Genomic DNA, 18,253 nt, shown 5'->3' with positions numbered 1-18,253 from the left:
ATTTAGAAAAATAGTCAGTTAAAATCAAAAGGAACCTTATCTTACCAGGGGCAGGCAGCAGTGGTCCGACGATATTCATTCCCCACTTCGTGAACAACCACAGAGATAGAAATGAATGTAATGGTTTCTTCTGGTTTATGTACCATGGTGCGTAACGTTGGAACTTATCACAATTTTGAAGGCTTTAGCGTCTTGTTCCATTCGGGGCCAGCAATACCCTGCCCTTACCAGTTTCAATACTAAGGAATCTTTGTCAGAATGATTTCCATATATCCCTTCATGGACCTCTCGCATAACATAGTTAGCTTCGAATGCTCCAAGCATCGAGCCAGAGGCGGGGGCAGATGTTACACCCCATATTTTCGTACGTGAAAGTACGCCATAAATAAATTAATGAGTGCTCGGAAATGAGATGTTACATCCTGCATTTTTATATGTTAAAGTTTCGTCGTAAGTTAATCGACGCAAGCTCGGAACGAGATTATTTTGGGATTATAAGTATTATGCAATTTCAAACAAGGGATACGTAAATTCGTGAAGGTGAGAGGGTAAGCATATCGAAGAAAATAAGTTTCGTCGAAGTTTGTTAATTTGGGATAAAATACGGTCCAAGCTATAATACCCCGTATTTATGGACTAGTGTCATACAAGGTACCACATGACCGTGATTGTAGGATGTATAAAGTGTGTTAAAAGTAAGTAGTATTTTAAGTAATTTGAGAAAATTCTTAATTATATGGATAATTGAATAATTGTGGAGATAATTATGGTATTAAGTGGATAAGGGTCTTTTTGGGGCTGCCACATTGCATAAGCTAAGCCAAAGTGGCAAAATATACAAAATGAGTCATAAGACATAATGATACCTTATTTACACGTAAGAATGCTTGGTCTCTTTATTGATAAGGTATAGGACTTTTCTAAAATTAAGCAAAATAGCATTCATGCATCATTAAAAGAGAAATGACAATGTCCAACGTGAAATTCTCTGAAATGCTACAAGGTCAAACATCATTAAACCATCTTTCTATATCTGGATGATGGAATTCTATGAAGGTATTCGTATGAATCCCTACAAGGTCCAACGTGAAATGCTAATTCAAAGAAAGCCTGATACATTCTTTCTCAAGAATATCATACGGATTTTTCCCTATTTCGATCCGCCATTACATGTTTTTGCAAAAGAGAATCGGTTCAGGTATGTTAAGGCTATCCCTTATTTCTTTTTGGCATGATCCATATGACACGAACGAAATGAGCAAATGCACAACTTCCATAAATGACTCTATTCATAGAAGTATTAGAAATGCCTATGTTTTTGAACTCCCATATGTCTTATTATTCTATCGTCTGTTCTTGGGTCTCTGAAAATACGTAAGTTGATAAAGTTTGTTTCATGATATTAATCAGAGGTATAATGGTCTTATGACGTTTCGAGAAATTTTATTGACGTACTTCTCATGCATTGCATTCATTTATGCATGTACATTGACCCATGACCAGACGACGTTATATACGTGCATATATATATATATATATATATATATATATATATATATATATATATGTATATATGTATATGTATATATGTATATGTATATATGTATATGTATATATGTATATGTATATATGTATGTATGTATCTGGGATATGGGAAAAGGTTATGGTGCTATATACGTGCCACCACATGATCAACTAGTATACGTTGATGATTTGCCCACAATGGCCGAGATGATATGATGGGATACCCTCAGAGGCTTGATGATGTTATGAACGCATATACCCATGCATGGTTTGACATTTATACGCATATGCATGACATTATAAGTATTAAATGATTCAAAGGCTATTCAGACTTACCTGTCGAGTCTTTTACTCCATGTTTCTCTCCTGTCTATTATTTACTATTTTTTATTCCTTACATACTCGGTATATTATTTGTACTGATATCTTTTTTGCTTGGGGATGCTGCATTTTATGCCCACAGGTCTCGATAGACAGGTCGAGAGTCCTCCAAGTAGGCTATTAGCTCAACGAAAGATGTTGGTGCGCTCTATTTGCTCTGTAGTTGCTTATTTGGTTAGTATGATTTTGACATGTATTGTTTAGTACGGCGGGGCCCTGTCCCGACCTTTATGGTATTTATCTACTCTTTGAGGCTTGTAGACATATGTCATGTACGTAAAAGATTGTATTGCCTTGTCGGCCTATGTTCAGTGTATGAGTGGTCATTTTGGTCTAATAGGCCTGTATGTCTTATGTATAAGATGGTATTACACATTTTATTCTAGTTATCCTATAGCAGCCTTTCCATCTCATTCACCTATGATAGCATGATACGAAAAGATACATCATATTGGTACTCGGTTGAGTAAGGTACCGGGTGCTCGTCGCGGCCCATCGGTTTGGGTAGTGACAAAAGATTTCCTGTACAGTTGGCCTCCTTTGAAGCTATATCGTGTTGCTTTAGCGCACAACGGCTGGGAAGCCTTGGAGTCTTCGAGAAACTTACCGTGCTAGAGATAATCAATGATCTTATTCCTCCAATCCCATCAAATTAGTCGTATTTACTTCATAGTAGCTATCTGTGTCACGGACCGAGTGCAGTAGTTGTACTACCGTCCCAGAATCCGACCCCCCATTTTCATTGATGAACCAAGGTTAGCCAGTGCATCCGATTCTACCTTTCCTTCCCTCTGGATATTGTAACACCTCCTTTCGGCCCACGCCCTTTCGGGGTGCTGAGGGAGTTTTTCCAATTAAAGGACAATCGAACGGGATTTGTTTATTTATTTTCAGAGTCGCCACTTGGGAGATTTGGGGTGTCCCAAGCCACCAATTTAATCCCAAATCGAGGAAAAGAATGACTCTTTATTACAGTCTGCGTACCAGAAATTCGGATAAGGAATCCTGTTAACCCGGGAGAAGGTGTTAGGCATTCCCGAGTTCCGTGGTTCTAGCATGGTCGCTCAACTGTCATATTCAGTTTGTTTATCTGATTTTATACGACTATAAACCTATGTGCCAATTTTAACTTTTACCACTTTATTATTATTATTTCAAAAGAATATGAACATTGTTTAAAACACGTATTTGGATTACGTCACATGAAATGCACCCGCAATCCGGAACACATTTTTATTCAATGTTTTGGGATTTGGATTTGGGTCGCATGAAATGCACACCCAAGTTTAAGAGAGTAAATTATTAAACACGCGCCTAAAGAGACTATCATGTTATTATTCTGGGAAGGCCGTGAAATTTGCTAAATGGCCCGTCCCGAAAACTAATTACTTTAATATATACATTTAACGAGGGCCCCACAATTTATGTGTTTTGTTTAGCGAGGCTCATCTCATTCGTTATTCTAGAAGGATATACTAAAGCAGCTATATATATATTTTTTATATTTTTTTTCTTCCGTCTCTAAATGGAAGAAGAAAAGGTCCTACTTTATTTACATGCTTGAAAAGACCATCATTTATTTCACGGATTCAAGCAAATGCAGCCAGAAAATTGCAATCAAACTTTGCGCGAAAGGAAGTTGTTTCATGCCTCATTCTATAAGCCGATACTACTAAAGCTGAAATTATAACCAAATACGGAATTGACAGGCAATACGCATTCAAAAGGGACAAAGTATCTTATAACTAATTTAAACCCACATTGTTAGACGAAATGAACCGTTGGGACTAATTGTTTTCAACTACTTGAAGCTAAGCCAACCTTAATTACTAATGGTTACGAAAGTTACTTAACTTGCTTGTTAACTTGAATAACCTATTGGGTTAAGGTTCTTATCCTTTCTACATTTCTTGAATCGCGCCACAAGTATGTCAAGCCTACGGATTCTATAAATTTAAGGGCGTGAATTAATACTATGTTCCTATCTGATTATATGACACTCGAAGCAAACCGTCAATGACTTTGTCAACTAACTATTGCAATACTAAAGCTATGGAGACATACTTTCAACTTGAAACTGAAATCAACATGAGATCTACATTATTTCGGATTTTTGCCTTTTAGACAAAATGTTGAGTCAAACAAACTCTAATTATATTGAAAGCGATGGCCAGACAATTACCCATTGAAACAAAATCCAAACAAACCCAGACATGGTTCTAATGGAATACATGAACTATTATACACAGCTTAACATTCAATATACAACTAAAGCAAATTCGAAAGAGGCACTTCAACTCTTTATTTCTATACTCAGGTTTCAATTTTCAGCCTACATTGACAGTGTATCAGTTGTGTACCTGAGATTGGAAACAAGAACAAGAAGAGGAAGAAGATCAGCAACAGCAGCTGGGCAGCAATAAGGCAATAATAACAACAGCAACAAGCAAACGGACAGCAGTAACACAGCAGTAACAAAACAGCAACAGCAGTTCCACAATAACAGTAGCTCAATGAACAACCAATAACAACTTTAATAGCAATAAACCAGAAGCAGTCCAGCAGCATACAGAAACCCAGAATACAGTAGTAACCCAATAGAGAAACCAGAATACCCCACTGAAATAGTAACAACCGAACTAGATAACAGACCTGACAGAAAATAGCTTGACAATCAAACAATCAGACTTAGCAAAACATCTTGAAAAACCCAACCATATCAAACCAAACAACTGACCAGCCCCCTCTTTTTGCCTTGTAAGACTATCAACTTTTTTCTCTCAATTGCCCGTCCTTATCAGTAAAAAAAAAGAGCTCATTTATAGGCCCAAAAGACCTTTACAGGACTGCCTCGTATCCAGACTCTCCTCCCCATACCCTTCAACTTCCCATGCCTAAGTATCTTCTTGATGCAAGTCATTTGGTTCCCCACTATAGCATGATTGTCATATTGATTCATTCAAGAGTCATAGGCTTTATTAGATTATTTATTTTAAACCCATGTTCTTGTGTTGTGCACCCCACTAATACTAGATTAATAGTATTTTTCATTTATCAACTGACAGTCCACTAATCCTAAGCATTTGTCAGTATTTGACACCCCAAATTAACCCTAAAGCCGCTGATCATTACTGCCTTACCCCACCCCCTTCACATCGTTGAGTCTGTCAGCTATAACCATTTTAATCCTAATTCGAACCTCACCAACTAACAAACTACAACCTATAATTAGTTTACCACTGGATTTAGACAACTATTTAATCAGAATCAGATAGTATGAATCAAGTTGTTGCCTTTCAAGACTGTAAAAACAAACGACAATATGTATCGAATCGACTTTGCGAGTTATAACGTATACTAATCAGTCGACAACAAAAGCAGGCTAAAACATAACACACAGGTGATTCATGTGTTTTCGGACAAAACATGGAACTTATGAAACTTAATTATTTGACGACGTTACTCAAATCGACTATACGAACTATTACATGTAACAACCAATCGACAAACAACATAGACTAAACAGGCCACCAAATTATTTCAATTTTCGGGACACTTAGCAGGGAGCTTACGAAACTTAACTACTCGACGACATTAGTCGAAGCGAATAGATATCTCATAACATACACTTAACACTGAATAGAAGAGAAAGAAAAGAAAATTACCTCGTAATCTTAAGCATCAAAAACGACCTAGGCCTGAACAGGACTCATTAGGGTATGAGGGAGATTCGAACGAAACCAACGTTGATTAGGGTATGAGGGATGTCAGGGGAGTGGCTGGTGTGAATTTGGGACTCATTAGGTGATTTAGGGTTTTGGCTCGAATCTTTGATCGAAGATTCGAGAACCCTGGAGATGATTCGAAGTTAAGTAACCAAGGATTCGTGTTCAGGGTGGTTTGTAGGTTCAGTGATGTAGCTATGGTGGCCGGTGGAGTTGTTGCCGCCGGGTTTACGTTAAAGGGGAGCTATGGCGGCTGTTAGGGTTTTGGGGGGGGGGCTTTAGGATCGTCTCTGAGAGAGACGATGAAACAGGGGGGTGTTTGGATAGGGGGCGGGGTAACAGGGTTAGGCTTATATACGACTTAGGGGTTAGATCCTGGCCGTTGGATCAGGTGAGATCGATGGCCAGGATCTATTCACTGAAAAGGGACGACGTCGTTTGGGCGTAGTGGTGGGTGAGACCGGGTATGGGAATGGATCGGGTCAGGTCAACGGGTCTAGGGGAGAGCTTGGAGCCGTTGGATAAATGGAGATGGACGGCTCAGATCAACATGCCTGAAACGGCGTCGTTTGGGTAAGTGAATGGCCTGATCTGGGCCGTTCATTTGAATCGATCAATGGCTCAGATTGGAGACGCCAATACGACGTCATTTGGAGGCGTCTCTGTGAGACTGGCTTGGGCTGGGTCAGTGCAATGGGTTTGGGCCTGGTTTGTTTAATTCTTGCTTGGCCCAAACCGAATTTCCTGGTATTTCATCCCCTTTTCCCTTTTCTTTGATTACCAAAAGTAAAACAAAATCCTAAATAAATTATAAAAATCATAAATAAAATTACACACACATTTCTGACACCCATAACAATTAACCCTCAAATTAAAAATAAAATCATACAATGAAAGACGCCTATGCCTATTTTTGTGATTTTCTTTCTTTTAAAATAAAACATGGTTTAATTGACTCCAAAATGCACAATTAAATCTTGAATGCGCATGCAACATGTATTTATACATATATATATATATCAATCACAACAACGGCAAGCATTTACGGACCAAATAATTACCAAAATGTCACGAACAACGGCAAGCATTTACGGACCAAATAATTACCAAAATGTCACGTAAATTCTAAAAATCGTACACAGATGGATTTTGTTTTATTTTTTGATTTCTTTTGGAGTAATTTCCGTGAAGCAAAAATCACGTGCTCACAGCTGCCCCTCTTTGTCCGAAAGCACAAAGAGCTTTCACGCAAAGATGAAGTGAGCAGAAACGAGTGATTTTTGCCCTGTTAAAAGGGAATCAGGTTTTGTTTTTGCTTCAAAGGTCTCCTACATATCCCTGGCTAAAAGGGAATCAGGTTAATGTATTTCGGGAAGTTTTGGTAGCTGGGACTACCATGTGACTGTAATGTTTGCTGTTACTGCTGTTGTATGTTGTTACTACTGCTCTACCGGTCTCCTTATTACATCGTGCTAAAAAGAAAACAAGATGCTAGACTAGACTACGGATCACAAGATCTTATCTATCTTCAAACTTGTTCTTGTTGTCTTGCTTTCTTGTCGGCAGGTGTTTCTTCCGGTGCTTCTCTTTTCTGACAATTGCTGGTGATGACACTGGCCCTTTGCTTTTCCGAATACCAGTATTCATCATTTTGTTCTGTCCGCTGAGGATGCGACTTTCTTCATTCTGCTGGGGATTTTTGTTGTAACCTTCTGCCTTCCGGTGGGTTACTGCTTGATCTTAAAAGATATTCCTCTATTCTACAGGCGGGCTCCTGACTTCTTCATTCTTCAACACATAGCAACTTCCGTTCTACAGGCGGGCTCCTGACTTCATCATCTTGAATTTAACAACCTCCGTTCTACAGGCGGGCTCCCGACTTCTTCTATCTTGAATTTGACGACCTCCGTTCTATAGGCGGGCTCCTGACTTCTTCAACTTCAACATATGACAACCTCCGTTCTACAGGCGGGTTCCTGACTTCATCAATCTTCGACATATAACAACCTCCATTCTACAGGCGGGCTCCTGACTTCATCATCTTGAACATATAACAACCTCCATTATACAGGCGGGCTCCTGACTTCATCAATCTTCAACATATAACAACCTCCGTTCTACAGGCGGGCTCCTGACTTCTTCAACTTCAACATATGACAACCTCCGTTCTACAGGCGGGTTCCTGACTTCATCAATTTTTGACATATAACAACCTCCGTTCTACAGGCGGGCTCCGGACTTCATCAATCTTCAACATATAGCACCCTCTGTTCTACAGGCGGGCTCCTAACTTCATCATCTTGAACATATAACAACCTCCGTTCTACAGGCGGGCTCCAGACTTCATCAGTCTTCAACATATAACCACCTCCGTTCTACAGGCGGGCTCCTGACTTCTTCATTTTTCAACATATAACAACCTCCGTTCTACAGGCGGGCTCCTGACTTCTTCATCTTCGACATACAACAACCTCCGTTCTACAGGCGGGCTCCTGACTTCTTCATCTTCGACATACAACAACCTCCGTTCTACAGGCGGGCTCCTGATTTCATCAATCTTCAACATATAACAACCTCCGTTCTACAGGCGGGCTCCTGACTTCTTCATTTTTCAACATATAACAACCTCCATTCTACAGGCGGGCTCCTGACTTCTTCATCTTCGACATACAACAACCTCCGTTCTACAGGCGGGCTCCTGACTTCTTCATCTTGAACATATAAGAACCTCCGTTCTACAAGCGGGCTCCTGACTTCTTCAACTTCTTAAAATTTAATTCAGCCTCCATTCTCCAAGCGGGCTCCTGACTTCAACAACTTCTTAAAATTTAATTCAGCCTCCGTTCTCCAGGTGGGCTCCTGACTTCTACAACTTTCCTAAAAATAATTTAGCCTCCGTTCTCCAGGTGGGCTCCTGACTTCAGCAACTTCTTAAAATAAATCAGCCTCTATTCTCCAGGCGGGTTCCTGACTTCAGCAACTTTTCTCAAAATAATTTAGCCTCCGTTCTCCATGCGGGCTCCTGACTTCTACAACTTTCCTAAAAATAATTTAGCCTCCGTTCTCCAGGCGGGCTCCTGACTTCGAAAACTTCTTAAAATAAATCAGCCTCCATTCTCCAGGCGGGCTCCTGACTTCAACAACTTTTTTTTCCAAATATTTATCACCTCCATTCTCCATACGGGCTCCTGAATTCTTCAACTTCTTTAAATTTTATCACCTCCATTCTCCAAGCGGGCTCCTGACTTCTTCAACTTCTTAAATTTAATCACCTCCATTCTCCAGGCGGGCTCCTGATTTCAACAACATCTTATTGAGAGAAAATTTTCGTAATGAGAGAAAATTTTCTGCCCCAGTTTGATAATCTGCTTTGTGACTTTGTCTTCCTGCGGTCAATAATATTTCTTTTCCCTGTTTCAAATCAAAGAAAAATTTGTTAGTTTAACATGGGGCGAGTAGTCGTGCCACTTCTGCTGAGGATGGTTTTTCCCTTTTCTTTTCCTTGCATTGCTATAAAACTTGCTGGGGAGAATATTGATTGCTGGGGCTGATATTCCTGCTGGGGATGGTTGTCGTTTCTCTTCCTTCCCCACTCCGTGTCGTCCGACCATTGTGGAGCTTAATCGAGAATCTGTCAGAGTTGTCCCTGTATCTCGCAAATCTACTGCGGATCATCTTGGAATTTGATCCATAACTTCCCTTGGAAATTTGGGCCTCTTAGGATCTAGACCCATTCATCATTTGGTCTTGCGACAAACTTCTTTTCGTTTTGTCGCCTTATCTTTGGCTTGTCCTTTTCGTATTTCGTCTTGCACCATTTTGGCAATTGGTAGTAAACTCTGAAAATCCTTTTCAAAAATAAACTGTTGGGGGAAATAAAATCCTTTAAACCAAGAAATGAAAGAGTGATAATTTTACAGATAGAAAAAGAAGCCTTTCTAAACAAACGCTGGGGAAAAAGAAAAGAAAAGAACTTATCTGAATGATATAACCAATCCCAACGATCATGTCGTGCATTCCGGATCGATCAACCCAGTCTATTTGTATCAATCAATCTTTCGGATGGCCTCATCTCGTTGGGGATAAATGAATATTCAACTTTTGCCAAAGGCGGACCCTTTCCGCCAATTTCTCCGTGTCGCCTCATAGTGCCCTTCGAGGGGTTTTCACTAATAAGACTCTCTAATTTCTCTCAACTCCCATCGCCTCATGGTGCCTGTGAAGGTTTTCACCAATAAGACTCTCTCATTTTATTTTATTTTTCAGTTGGGGATTGGAGCGTGTCAATACGACGCTCTTTGTTGGGGATTCTTTCGGCTATCAATTCGTTTCCAGTTTATGATCCTCTTCTCTGCTGGGGATCAGAGTGTTGTTCCCGACTTCCACGTGCATGAACTTGGCACTTCTCGAATACTGATCGGGAGATCTTTTTTGGACATCAATATGGGTTTTTTGTGTATGGCTAAAAAAAGGGAAAAGGGGTATCAAAAGGCTCAAAATAATTTTGACGGGTAAAACATTACAGCTCTTGGAATCAAACTTTCTTTCCCAAAATTATAAACACAAATTCTGCCCTAGTTTTCTTGCTTGGGGATTCTTATTTTTGTTACACTATGACCGAGCCGTGAGGTGCCTACGTATCCTTCTTTGAGGAATCAGGTCAAACGTAGTTCTCACGTTCTTTGTTTTTTTTCCTTGTGATTTTTCTTTTGTCTTTATCATTGTTTTTCTCTCTTTTTATCGTTTATTTTAATTACTGATTCCAAAAGAGGGATATGAAAGAATAAATGAGGCTCAAAAGGGTAAGCAAGGTTAAAGTGTTTTGATAGAAGAAAGAATTGCCTCCGTCATTTCATTCTCCGATAAATGCGAATCCACAAACAAATGTCAATTACAATCAAAAGGGATCACACATAATATCTCTTACTGCGTCGGAATTGATAGCCATGTCGACACATTTTCCTTCGATATCCGTTAAACATAGAGCGCCATTGGACAATACTCTGGTTACAATGAATGGTCCTTGCCAATTCGGGGCGAACTTGCCCTTTGCTTCCGTTTGGTGTGGCAGGATTCGTTTCAACACTTGTTGCCCCACTTCAAATTTTCTGGGGCGCACCCTCTTGTTGTAGGCTCTTGCCATTCTCCTTTGATATAACTGGCCATGACACACAACTGCCAATCTCTTTTCATCAATCAAGCTCAACTGTTCCAAACGGGTTTTGACCCACTCATCATCATCAATCTCAGCCTCGGCGACAATCCAAAGGGATGGAATTTCCACTTCCGCCGGTATCACTGCTTCAGTTCCATACACCAACAAATAAGGGGTTGCACCTACTGAAGTCCGGACGGTAGTGCGATAACCCAACAATGCAAATGGTAATTTTTCATGCCATTGTCTGGATCCTTCTACCATCTTCCTCAGTATCTTCTTGATGTTCTTGTTGGCTGCTTCAACAGCTCCATTTGCCTTGGGACGATATGGTGTGGAATTACGGTGTATAATCTTAAACTATTTGCATACTTCTCTCATCAAACTGCTGTTAAGATTAGCACCATTGTCCGTGATTATCACTTTCGGGATCCCAAATCTACAGATGATATGGGAATGGACAAAATCCACCACTGCCTTCTTGGTTACTGACTTGAAAGTTTTGGCTTCAACCCACTTAGTAAAATAATCGATGGCCACCAGAATGAACCTGTGACCGTTTGAAGCTGCCGGCTCAATAGGCCCAATGATGTACATCCCCCATGCCACAAATGGCCACGGTGCTGACATTGTGTGCAATTCCGTTGGTGGAGAATGAATCAGATCGCCGTGTATCTGACACTGATGGCATTTCCGCACGAATTTGATACAATCATGCTCCATGGTGAGCCAATAATACCCTGCTCGAAGAATCTTCTTCGCCAATACATATCCGCTCATATGGGGCCCACAAACTCCAGCATGTACCTCTGTCATAACCGTCGTGGCTTGACTGGCGTCTATACATCTCAGCAATTCCAAATCTGGGGTTCTCTTGTATAACACTCCTCCACTGAGGAAGAAACCACTAGACAATCACCGAATGGCTCTTTTTTGGTCTCTGGTGGCCTGCTCCGGGTATATCCCCATCCTGAGATACTCTTTGACGTCATAAAACCATGGCTCGCCATCCACTTCTTCCTCTATCATGTTGCAATAGGCATGCTGATCGTGAACCTGGATGTGCAATGGTCAACATGAATTTTGTCTGGGTGGTGCAACATGGATGCTAAAGTGGCCAATGCATCGGCAACCTCATTGTGAACTCTCGGGATGTGTCTGAACTCTACTGATCAAAATCGCTTGCTCAGATTGTGCAAACATTGTCGATATGGTATGAGCTTCAAATCCCGTGTTTCCCATTCACCCTGAATTTGATGCACCAGGAGGTACGAGTCTCCCAAGACCAAGACGTCCTAGATATCCATGTCTGCCGCTAATCGCAAACCCAAAATGCATGCCTCATACTCAGCCATGTTGTTTGTACAATAGAAACGCAGTTGAGCTGTAACAAGGTAATGATGTCCTGTTTCAGAAATAAGCACTGCTCCTATTACAACTCCCTTTGCATTTGTGGCTCCATCAAAGAAGAGCTTCCAACCGGGTTCCTCAGGTAACTCCAACTCATCTATCTGCATTACTTCCTCGTCGGGAAAATACGTCCTCAACGGCTCGTATTCCTCGTCAACAGGATTCTCAGCCAAGTGATCTGCCAACGCTTGGGCCTTCATGGCTGTCCTCGTCACATAGACGATATCGAACTTCGTGAGTAATATTTGCCATTTTGCTAACCTTCCTGTGGGCATAGGTTTTTTGGAAAATATACTTTAACGGATCCAAACGGGAAATGAGATAAGTAGTATATGAGGATAAATAATGTTTCAACTTCTGGGCCACCCAGGTTAGGGTGCAACATGTCTTCTCGAGTTGAGTGTACTTAACCTCATATACTGTAAACTTCTTGCTGAGATAATAGATGGCTTGCTCTTTTCTTCCCATAATGTCGTGTTGCCCCAACACGCAACCAAAAGAATTCTCCAAGACCGTCAGATAAAGAATTAACGGTCTTCCCGGCTCAGGGGGAACCAATACAGGTGGATTTGATAAATATTCTTTGATCTGGTCGAATGCCCTCTGGCATTCCGCCGTCCATCCTATTGCAGCATCCTTCTTCAACAGCTGAAAAATGGGTTCACAGGTTGCTGTGAGTTGAGCAATAAATCTGCTGATGTAATTCAACCTTCCCAACAGACTCATTACTTCTGTCTTGTTCTTCGGCGGTGGAAACTCTTGGTAGATTTGATTTTTGATGGATCCAGTTCAATACCTCGCCGACTGACAATGAATCCCAAAAGATTCCCAGATGGAACACCAAATGCGCATTTGGCCGGGTTGAGCTTAATATCATACCTTCGAAGTCTTTGAAAGAACTTCCTTAGGTCTGCTACATGGTCTTCCTGATGCTTGGACTTTATGATTACATCGTCTACATACACTTCAATTTCTTTGTGTATTATGTCATGAAACACAGTGGTTATTGCTCTCATGTACGTTGCCCCAGCATTCTTCAAACCAAATGGCATTACCCAGTAGCAATAAGTTCCCCACGATGTAATGAAGGCTGTCTTTTCCGCATCTTCCTCATCCATCAGAATCTGATGATACCCAGCATAGCAATCCACAAAAGATCCGATCTCACGCCTGGCACAATTGTCGATCAAGATATGAATGTTGGGTAAAGGAAAGTTGTCTTTAGGGCTTGCCCTGTTCAGATTGCGGTAGTCAACGCACACCCTGATCTTTCCATCTTTCTTTGGTACCGGCACCACATTAACCAACCAATCAGGATATCGAGTGACACGAATAACCTTTGCTTGCAGCTGCTTGGTTACTTCTTCTTTAATCTTCACACTCATATCCGTTTTGAATTTCCTCAATTTTTGCTTGACGGGAGGGCATGCCGGGTTAGTGGGCAATTTATGAACCACTAAATCTGTGCTTAACCTCGGCATGTCATCATACGACCATGCAAAAACATCTTTGAACTCAATAAGTGTTTTGATCAATTCCTCCCTGATATTTGGTGCAATGTGGATGCTTATTTTAGTTTCTTTGATATCGCCGGCATCCCCTAAATTGATGGCTTCTGTGTCATTTAAGTTGGGTTTGTATTTTTCTTCAAACTGGCTCAACTCCCTGTTTATCTCCTCGAATGCTTCATCCTCATCGTATTCCAATTCATTATCATAATCGACCTCTTGTATGTTTAGCTCGGAATCAGATTGATCTTTTAGACTAGGTTGAAGATCCGTTGTGCATTCCATGTCATTAGAACCAGTATGAAAAGAACTGTTCAGAGAAAGAAACGAAAGAAACAAAATTAAAATAATAATAATAAAAAAAAGAAGATAAGAAATAAAGAAGAAACTCTTCATTTTATTGAATTACGGGATAACAAGGTTTCACACTGTATTCGACATAATTAAAAAAATCTAGATTACAACCCTGGAATATTCCAGAAAACAGAAAAGGAAAATCAGAGTCAACTACCAAGACTCCCTCCAAGTAGGAAGAGGAGTAGCTATCCAATTGTTGACCTTGACCTTAGGACCCACAAATTGTATGTCTGCCTTACTGGAGTCCTCTCCAGCTTCTATCATGTTGACGTCGGCAAATACTCTTCCAAAGCTCTCATTCAAATCTCCATTTGGCCCCATCAGAGGTCCAAGAACTTCTGGGACCAACAGCTTTCTGCACCCTTCTTTGACAAATGATCTGGACAGGCGTGGAACTGGTTTAGGAAGGACCCAAACTCTTGTCTTCAATTTGCGGGCTCGCTTCACATCCGCTGCGGTGGGCTTGAATCCCAACCCAAAAGTTTCTAGGTTCTTGGGCAACGAAACTGGCTGGATCATTCCCTGCAGATCAACCCCCAGACATTTCCCTGGTACAAACCCGTTATTCAATATTTCTGATGCTATCATGATGGTTGCCGCTGTGATTTTGGGAAGTGGAAGGCCCTCGCCCTCAGGAATTTTGTCTACCGAGACTGCATCCAAAACTTGATAAACCCATGGGACCTTATCATTGTCTGTTTCTATGAAGGGCACAATAGTATCACTGGCGGCATGTGTGCCGTCATCCCCGTGTACCACAATCTCTTGTCTATCCCATTCAAATTTGACCACTTGATGTAGCGTAGAAGGCACTTCCTTAGCTGCATGGATCATGGTCTCCCCAACAAAAGATTGTAAGACATTGCCACATTTATTACTTGAAATTCCATGGTGAACTCGACTGGGCCAATGGTTAGTTCCAGTACGATATCACCTACTGTGTTAATACCGCCCCCATCAAAACCTCGGACGCAGACACTGTTCTGGTGGATCCTGTCATCAGCAACCTTTAGCTTGTTGAGAGTGGCCAAAGGACAGATATTGGCACTTGACCCGTTATCAATTAATGCTCGAGTGACCACCGATTCTTCGCACTTTACCGTCAGATAGAGTGCTCTGTTGTGTTCAGTACCCTCTACTGGTAACTCATCGTCAGAGAATGTCACTCGGTTTGCTTCAAAGATCTTGTGCGCTACTTTCTCCAAATGGTTCACTGAGAGCTTGTCCGGGACATAGGCCTCGTTCAGAATCTTCATTAAGGCCTGACAGTGATCGTTTGAATGGATTAACAAGGATAACAACGAAATCTGGGTTGGGGTCTTTCTCAATTGCTCTATAATTGAGTAAATCTGTGCCTTCATCTTCTTCAAAAATTCCTCTGCTTCTTCCTCTGTTACAAGTTTCTTTATTGTTTCAGGATTGACCCTTCTCAACTCTGCGGGAGAAAAACACCTTCCCGATCGAGTTAACCCTTGTGCTTCGCATACGTCTTCCACAACCTCCTTCCCCTTATGCGTCACCGTCAGTTGACTGTAGTTCCACGGCACAGCCTTCTCACTTGTTATCGGCAACTATGTGACTGGCTTGATAACAACTGGTCCCACATGGACCCCTTTTACTACCAACCTTGGTTTGTTTTCTACTCCCTGCAACATTGCTCTAACTGACTCTGGCCTCTTCGCAGTAATAGATGACCCTTTCTCTCCTATCACAAAGGGCTTGTCATATACCTCTCCCGACTGTACCATTACCTTTCCATTGGTCGACTCTTTATTAGTACTGGCGCGAATCATCATTACCGTTTGTGAGGGTGTTTTTGGTTTCCCTCCCTCGTGCACTAATTCGATCATGTGAGCTTCATGGTGCACCGGTAATAGATTTTCATTGATGTTGGGTGCCCCTGGTGTCTGAACCTCGATCCTATTTGTGTCAATAAGATCTTGTATGGCAATCTTCAACTTCCAACATTTCTCAGTATCGTGCCCGGGAGCACCCGAACAATATTCACAGTTTACTGAATGGTCCAGATTTTTGGGAAGGGGATTTGACAATTTGGTTTCAACGGAACTTAGTAGGCCTATCTGCTTCAACTTGTGGAACAGAGTAGTATAGGCTTCTCCTAACGGAGTGAATGTTCTTGGCTTCTGCATCCTTTCGTTCCTGAAAGCCTGATTTCCGCGGAAGCTTGGTCCTGAAGGATTCCTGTAGGCCCTCGGTGGCGGATATGTGTTTTGTGAAGGTGAATATGTGTTTTGTGGAGGTGGATATGTATGTTGGAGAGCCGGTACACGCCATTGCGGACGAACCGGAGGCTGGGTGTAAGTTTGGGCGTGATGGACGGAAAAATGTTGTTCTTGTGGTGGGTAGTAGGGTTGTATGGATTGTGTGGGTAATTTAGATGATGGGGTCTGGGTTGGTAATGAGGGGAAGGACCTTTAGATCTGGACCAATTGCCTGCCTCTATTGTTGTGACCTCCTCTCTCCTTTTCTTTCCGAGCGCACCTCCCGTGCAACTCTGAATGACCTGAGTTGTTGCCTTAATTGCCGAGTAACTCAGGATCTTATTGGACTTAAGTCCCTCTTCTATCATACCCCCCATTTTCACCACTTCATTGAAGGACGTGCCAACTGACGTCACCAAGTGACCGAAGTAAGTCGGCTCTAGAGTTTGTAGAAAGTAATCTACCATTTCTCCCTCTCTCATTGGAGGATCGACTCGGGCTGCCTATTCTCTCCATCTGAACCCAAATTCCCTGAAGCTCTCTTCGGGTTTCTTCTCAAGCTTTAGCAATGTGAGACGGTCTGGGACTATCTCAAGGTTGTAATGGAAGTGTCCTGCGAAAGCCTGTGCCAAGTCATCCCAGGTGTACCACCTGCTTGGATCTTGTCTTGTATACCACTCCAATGCCGACCCGCTCAAACTCTGGCCAAAGTAAGCTATCAGTAGCTCATCCTTTCCCCTGCTCCCCTCATTTTACTACAAAAGCCCCGCAAATGTGCCATGGGATCACCGTGCCCTTCATATAAATCAAACTTAGGCATCTTGAACCCAGCCAGGAGTTGGACGTCCGGGAAAGGGCATAGATCCTTGTAGGCCACGCTGACCTGGTTGCCCAATTCGTGTAGAATCCTGAAGTATTGCTCCAGGCTTTTGAACTTCCTCATTACCTCATCTTGTTCCGGGACCTTAACCGGCTTTTCAATCTCTGCCGGTACCTCAAAATGGGGATTATAGGTATGTGGTTTGGGTGCTTTGAATGTGAGTTCAGAGGGGTAATATTGTGTGTCCTAAGCCTGAAACAGCGGCTCACTGGATGATCTATGCAATGGGGATGGGGGAGGCGCCCCAAAGACGGGAACATTTGGTGGAGGAGGGTTTTGACTGGGTGGTGGAGCTTGGGAATCACAGGCCTCTCTTCCCTGATAGTAGTGATGGCTCGGGAAACTCGTTGAAGGACCGGGAAAGGGATATTCTGACGTGTGTCCTGGTTGGAGAGTAGGAGTAATAGGTAGTTCTTGCCCCTTTTGGGCTCTAGCTAAGGCTGTCTGTATTTCATTCATTTCTAGCCTCATCTTTTCCATTTTTTCCATGGCTTCCTTTAGCTGATTTGCCGTCTTTTCCGACTCAACACTGTTGTCTGAACCAGTCATGCTTTCTGGTATGGGCCCTTTTGATCTTGTTTAATAATGGTACGGTGCCAGTACGCTTTAACAAACTAACTGTCTGAGATTTGTGGAAAACAACAAACTTGTTAGCGTTAGAGTTTAACAGATTTGATAATAGCACATTGGGGATGCAATGCTCCTAGGCAGTAAACCATTTCTAACATGCTTTGCTTCAAACACATGCGTCATCCCGGCTTGCTTATTTGCCCCTTTAAAGTACTTTGGGAGCCCCTGTATTTTTATTTTTATATATTTTTAATGGCGGTCAAATCTTATGTGGATTGCCTACGTATCACGTCCCCGCATGAATCAGACCGGGCGTAGTTCTGCCACAAAGTAAAGACACACAAAAATTCTTTTGGAATCATTCAATTCATCACCAAAATTTGCTATTACAAATTACTTCAAACAGGGAATAACAATAGTACAGATTCCAAAGTTCTTAACCTGACTTGATGAAAAGAAAAAGAAAGCAACATATGGGAAGACAACAAAGCCAATTAAACAAGACTCGAACAAGGGATTAA

The sequence above is a fragment of the Nicotiana tabacum genome, chromosome 10 (genome assembly GCF_000715075.1).
Source record: "Nicotiana tabacum cultivar K326 chromosome 10, ASM71507v2, whole genome shotgun sequence".
Classification (NCBI taxonomy): domain Eukaryota; kingdom Viridiplantae; phylum Streptophyta; class Magnoliopsida; order Solanales; family Solanaceae; genus Nicotiana; species Nicotiana tabacum.
The sequence above is the reverse complement of the archived record's forward strand: the minus strand, read 5'-3'. Positions refer to the sequence as shown.